Here is a 7,133-nt window from a genome sequence, read left to right on the forward strand (position 1 = left end):
GAGCCGATTCTTCCAAAAACGTTTATTTTCCAAAAATACCTACAAACACACAAAACACCAAAATAAGTACAAAATCGGGTACCAACATAGAGAAAATTGAGGACAATTTAGACACAAAAATGTGTCTATCAGGCGCCTTGATCAGATCTGCACTCATTGGGAGAGTCCTTATTACCTTAGTCGCCCAACCCAAGTCATATGCTTAAGCTGAGAATCCAAGGTGCCTCTCCCGGATGGGCTTTATTGACCCCAAATCTCCATGACTCAGGTTCCGGTGGCGGTGTAGCCTTTCCCTGAGCCATGCAATAGGTACCCCCTAATATGACGTACTTTAGGTCTTACATTTTCCTCTTACGAAATTTTATTCGCGAACTAGGGTGTACGCGATAAAGGTTCGCCCCTTTCTTTTATGTCATTGTTCTGTGATTATCTCTGCGAAAATTTCGCACATCATGATCTTGTTTTGATATGAGTAATCTTGCAATTATTCTTTCAGAATCCATAACTTCTCAAAGCTACTTACGGATAATATCTTTTTAAGTACAACTTGTTCCATGGTCTGTCTAATCTATGACCAACATCTCTTCCTTCTGGATCCATTAATCTATAAGCTCCTGTTCCAACTATCTCCTTAATGATGTAAGGTCCATCCCATTTTTTCGCTAATTTTCCACCATTTTCTCGCTGATATATTGGTGTTTCTCGCAGAACTAAATCTCCTGGTTGAAATTCGCGTATTTTGACACGTTTATTATATTCTCGGGCTAATCTTCGCTGATAATTCTCCATATGTTGTAAATCTTTTTCTCTTCTTTCTTCTAATTCATCAAGTTTATTTAAAATCAAGCCCGCACTAAGATTTTTCTCCCAAGCTTCTCTTTTGTTGTCGGAATAACAACTTCTGTTGGTAACACCGCTTCAACTCCGTATGTTAAACAAAAAGGTGACATTCCAGTAGCTTCTCTTCTAGTTGTATTATAAGCCCATACTGCATTATGTACTTGTTCGCACCATGCTCTGTGATGTCCTTCCAATTTCTTCTTTAATATATCTGCAATTGTTTTGTTTGTTGCTTCTACCTGCCCATTAGCTTGTGGATACAAAGGAGTAGACTTTCCACATTTTATCTTGAATGCATTAAGTAGCATTTCTATATTCTGTCCTTCAAATTGTTTCCCATTATCAGATACCAACTGTGCAGGAATTCCGAATCTGCAAATGATATTTTCGAATATGAATGTAAAGATATCTTTGTCGCGAATATGTGTACTGCTGCTTCACTTCTGTCCATTTTTGAAATAATCTGTTGCGACTATTAAATATCTCTTTTCCAGAACCTGGTAAAAATGGTCCCACAATATCTAAGCCCCACTTTCCAAAAGGCCACACACTGGTTGAAGATGATAGTGGTGCTCCAGGTGCATGTATTTTCTTTCCATGCCGCTGACAATCTTCGCAACGTCTTGATATTCGTTTTGCATCTTCGTGCATGTATGGCCAGTAATAACCTTGCATTTTTGCTCTATGTGCCAAAGATCTTCCTCCGCTATGATTGCCAGCATCCCCACTATGTAACATTTTTAGCACTTTTTCTCCTTCCTCTCGTGTCAAACATCTGAGTGATGGTCCATTAAAGGATTTTCGGTATAGCAACCCATCTCTTAATTCATAATTCGTTGCACGGCTTTTTAACTTGTGTGTTTCCAATCTATTTCTTGGTGTTTCTCCTTTCGCCAAATATGCATGAAGTTCCATTCTCCAGTCTGCGATATTGTTCATTTGTTCTTCTTCTTCCCCCCCCCATCCCTCACAATCCACGTCTTCTTTTCTTTATTGATTGATGGTGACAGAAGTGTTTGTATTTTTATGCATCTCGCAGTTGGATCTGTCATCATGCTTGAGATGAAAGCAAAAGCGTCTGCGAGTCTGTTATCCTTTCTTGAAATGTGCCTCCATTTTATTTTTGGGATTTTCGCTGACAATTCTTCAACCAGCTTCTTGTATTTCTTCAAGGATGGTTCATTTGTAGTATACTCTCCCTTTATTTGGCGAATAACTAGCTGCGAATCACTAGTGATCCTGGCATTTTCTAGTTTCATTTCTATTGCGAATTTTAAGGCATGTATCACAGCTTCATATTCTGTTTCATTATTAGTGGATGCAAATTCCAATCTGAATGAAAAAGCCATCTTTATTCCTTCTGGCGAAATTAAAACAATTCCAACTCCATTTCCTTCTCCATTTGATGATCCATCTACCAATATCTCCCATCTATTTGGTTCTGTTAATAAATCTTTTGGATCTCCGTGTTCTTCTTCTACATCCATCATTTCTTCTACTGCTTCATCTTCTTCTAAAGGAAATTCTGCCAAGAAATCTGCAACAACTTGTGATTTTGGTGAAGACAAAATTTCATATTTAATATCAAAGTGGCCTACTTGTGCATTCCATCTCTCCACTCTTCCTGATCTTTTAGAATTCTTCATCACTGATTCAATTGGTACTTTTGTTAATACCTTTATCTTGTGCGCTTGAAAGTATATGCGGAGCTTAAATGATGCATAAACTAATGCTAAGATTAACTTCTCAATCTTTGAGTAATTCTTCTCGGCATATTAAAAGTTTTGCTAATGTAATAAATGGGTTTCTCCACTCCTGCGTCTACTCGCAATAACACAACACTTAATGCATGCGACGTCGTCGCAAGATAGATCAATAATTCTTCTCCTGATTCTGCTTTTTGTAAAATAGTTGTATTCATAAGATGTTCTTTGATCCCTTGAAAAGCTTTTTCACATTCATCAGTCCATTTAAATTTCGCACCCTTCTTGAGTATATCGAAAAAATATTTGCATTTGTCTGATGATCGCGAAATGAATCTCCCCAGCGAAGCTAGAAGCCCATTCAACTTCTGTACATCTTTTATTGTTGCTGGTGTTGGCATGTCACGAACTGCTTGCACTTTTTCTGGATCAACCTGTATTCCTTCCTTTGATACAATGTAGCCTAAAAATTTTCCCGATGCAACTCCAATAGTACACTTCTCAGGATTCAATTTAATGTTATACTGCCGCATTTGTTCAAAAATCTCCCTCAGGTCTTGTACATGGTCTTTAGCTTCTTTACTTTACTAACATGTCATCCACGTATACTTCTAATGTTTTGTGTATCCATTTTGCGAACACCTTCTCTACCATTCTTTGGTATGTCGCTCCCGCATTTCGCAAACCAAATGGCATTTTCGTGTAACAATATAAACCTCTAGGGGAAGAAAGCAGTATGTTCTTGATCTTCTTCAGCGAGAGGGATTTGGTTATACCCTTTGTACCCATCTAAAGACGATACCCTATCATTTCCCGCTGCGGATTCCACCATTTGAGGAATATCTGGTAAGGAAAACTATCTTTGGGGCAAGCTTTGTTTAAATCAGTGAAATCTATGCAAATCCTGATTCCTTTGTTTTTCTTTGGGACAATGACCATATTCGCTATCCATTCTGGGTATTTAGCTTCTCTTATGATTCCCGCATCAAGCATTTTCTGTAGTTCTTCTTCTATTTGGGAATGGTAAGTTGTTGCAATTTTTCTTATTCTGTTTAAATGGTCTCACATTTTTGTTAATCTCCAACTTGTGGCATGCAATTGATGGATCTATTCCCGGTATCTCATCCATGCTTCCTGCGAAAACATCTTTATATTCTCGCAAAAGTTAACAGTTCTTTCTTCTTTTTACATCCATTTGGTTCCAATTCTCAATATTAGAGGTTCTCTATAGTCCCAACGTTTATTTCTTTTGTTGGTTCTGCGGCAGTGTAACTTTTAGGTTCTCCCATTGGTGTTGGTTCTTTTATTGTTTTCAGGTCCTTCTCCTTCTTCCGAAATTTCGCTGGGTATTCCTTTGCTTCTTTTGCCCTTATCATATACTCTAAATTCTTCTTCTTTCTTTGCTTCCTTTGCCAACTTTCTGCGAAATTGTTTCTTTTTGCTTGTCCTTCATAATGCTTTACTTCAATTTGATGACATAATTTCGCATTGTCAACATCTCCTCTGATTTCACCTATTCCATTTGGTGTGGGGAATTTAATACATTGATGCAACGTTGATACTACAAGCTTTTATCGCATGTATCCATGGTCTTCCTAAAACATATTATATGGCGATTCCATATCCACCACGCATAGTTACGTGTGTTTCGATCTCTCCAAGTGGAATTCGTACCACTATTTCTCCTTTAGGTTTTGTTGTGGATTTTCCAAAGCCGTGAAAAAATATGTTGAACTGGACATTTCTTCATCTTTAAATCCCATTCCCCTGAATGCATGATAGAATATTATATCCACTGAACTTCATGTATCGATTAAAGTTCTGTTCAACATCCATTCTCCTGTGGATTTTGTCATTGTCTCCTTCTCTTTTCGCGTAATAGGCACTGTGATAACCAATGGAGATGTGTGGCTCAAATTTTCTTTTTGTATTTTTGCCTCCATGAATGTAATTTTTTGCTTTTCCCAATCTTTCAAGGGTGATGTCTTTTCTACCGCCATAACCTTCCTTCTTTCAAAATTTCGTTTATGTATTCTTCCTTTGATGTTTTCATGGAATTCATTAACCATCGCTTTTGTTATCATATTACACTCCAACCTTTTGTCATCTTCATTAATTTTATTTATCTTTCTTTTAACTGGTTCACTAATTTATTTAATCACTTTCTTGATTTGAATATTCTCAACAACAATCTTCAACTTTCGATCTTCAATTCCCTGTTTCTAGCGCCATTATGTAGTTGCAGGAAATCCTACACTACACCCCTCGTATGATTTCATTATTAATTAACTCATTTTTAGGTTTACACTCTTAATTTTATTGATCAATCTTTGAATGTTCTTACAAGAAAAGATAAAGAAATCAAGAATGACCTCTGCTCTAGACTTTCTCTCTCCTATTTACTTGTTTCTTACTCAAAATAGATCTCTCCTCTTTCTCTACAACTTGAATGACTATTTATAGGGAAATACATAATGGATGACAGCTAATCTGTCCTTTATTTTCGGATATGATCTGCGACATTCACGCAACGTTACAAATATTAATTTCGCAAGCTCTATAATTTTTGCAGGACTATCACATCTTTCTCGTGATCTTAGATGACATCATTTATTATATTCTTCCTGAAATTGTTCTGCGACGCTGTTGTATTGTGTTGTTGATAATTTCGCTGAAATATTGTCGTTGCGAGATTCTGATCCTACATCTGCATAAACCAAAATAATAGATGCATGAACAAAAATATGGTTGCCTAACGTGTTATGCATATTTTGTGGTGTATGCATATTGTGTTATACATCTTTTTTGGAGGCTGCATAACGAATATGTAGTCAGTTTTCGAAATCTTCCCATAAAATGATGATCACCTCCGATTTTTTCGTGAAAAATAAAAATTTGATATTCTTGTTTGTACTCGTTGCGTAGCTCTCTTAAAAATATTTCCAACGATATAAAATTTGTAAAATTCCAATGCACGGATTTTTAGATATGTTATATCCAAGTTGCGTTGCCAATTATACCCTGATGCATAACCCGTCATGCGGATGCATAATCCGTCATGCGGACATTTTTAATATTTTTATATAATTATGGGTGTCACGGAAATAATTATGGGTGTCACGGTACCTAAAATTAATTGTGGGTCTGACAATGAGAATATTATTTTTTTTGGGTCTGCGCCTAATTTTCCCATTTTTAATTTGAGTGATTCTCTGAGAGTATTTTAGGGAATCTTTGTGATTTGCATAGACAGAAAATAGAGATTTGTAAAGAGTCTTTGTGACTTGTGGAGACAAAAAATGTATAATATCCCCAAAAAATTCAATACGTCTACCAATTTTTTTTATTATCCATGTTACAATGTTTATGAAAGTACCATGAATACCTAAGGAAGATGCTTCAAAAGAAGAGGAAAAAAAAACATAATGAAATATGTGAGCATTTTCAAAATAAATCTCATTGTTTCCCTATGCCTAAATTTTCATTCTCTTTATCCCACTCTTTCCCACATTTTATTTGCTATACTATCTCGCCACTGATTAGCATCTTCTCATTGTTTCCTCTGAGTTTGATTTTGGGGTAGATTGTCTTCAGGATCTCTTTGATCAGTGGAAGTATCTAGTTCTTCTTCACTTTCATCAACTGGAAATTCGTCGGATCCGCAGTCTTTGTGCAAAAAATTGTGTAGTTCTCTTTCACATGCCAAAACAATTTTTGCTTGTGTTTTGTATGGAAACGGAGGTGCACTTGAAAATATTAAGAAGCGTGATTTGAATACACCAAATATTCTCTCAACTAAATTCCTTAACGATGCATGTGGATGATTGAATAACTCATCCGCTTTTACTGATCGACGCCTAGAACCTAAGTATTCCTGGAAATGATAACGAACACCGCAGTATGGAGTTAAGAACTGACGCCGGTTTGCAAATCCACAATCCACCAAATAAAAGTTACCTATTTTTCGGATAAACTTGATCATTATATGCATGATAATTATATTATAAGAGATTGGTACAAATAAATTACGTATAATACCTTGCGGAATGGTCAGTCCCTTCCTATTCGTTAAAGCATCATTCATAATCTTCGAGTCATGAGGAGACCCTTCCCACCCACTCAAGACATATATAAATTCTAAATCAAAATTGCATGCAACTAAAACATTTCTCCTTATAATTATGATAAGCACTCACATCCCTACCCTTTACCATTGCTGTATTATGTGTACTATCCATAGCTCCAACGTAAAACATTACCATACAGTACACATGCGTATATAACTAGCATCATTTAAGATTACATATAAAAAAGAGACGAGAGGAAATACAATAAAAAGATAAAACCTTCAACAATAAAAAGAACATACTTGATTACACATTAGGAAATTACTTGGTACTTTGTTAAAATCCTGTGGCTGAGCTTTGTGTGGAAGACCCTGTAAGAAAAAGAAAACTTATGAACAATATGTTAGACATTTTTATGTTTTTGCGCAAAAAATCTCATATGGTTAAGGTAATCCTTGTTTAGTTTAAGGTTAACATGATTTGTTATAATCTGTTTTATGTTTTTTTTATTGCTTAATCTTCC

This window comes from Papaver somniferum, unplaced genomic scaffold (assembly GCF_003573695.1).
Source record: "Papaver somniferum cultivar HN1 unplaced genomic scaffold, ASM357369v1 unplaced-scaffold_135, whole genome shotgun sequence".
NCBI classification, from domain to species: domain Eukaryota; kingdom Viridiplantae; phylum Streptophyta; class Magnoliopsida; order Ranunculales; family Papaveraceae; genus Papaver; species Papaver somniferum.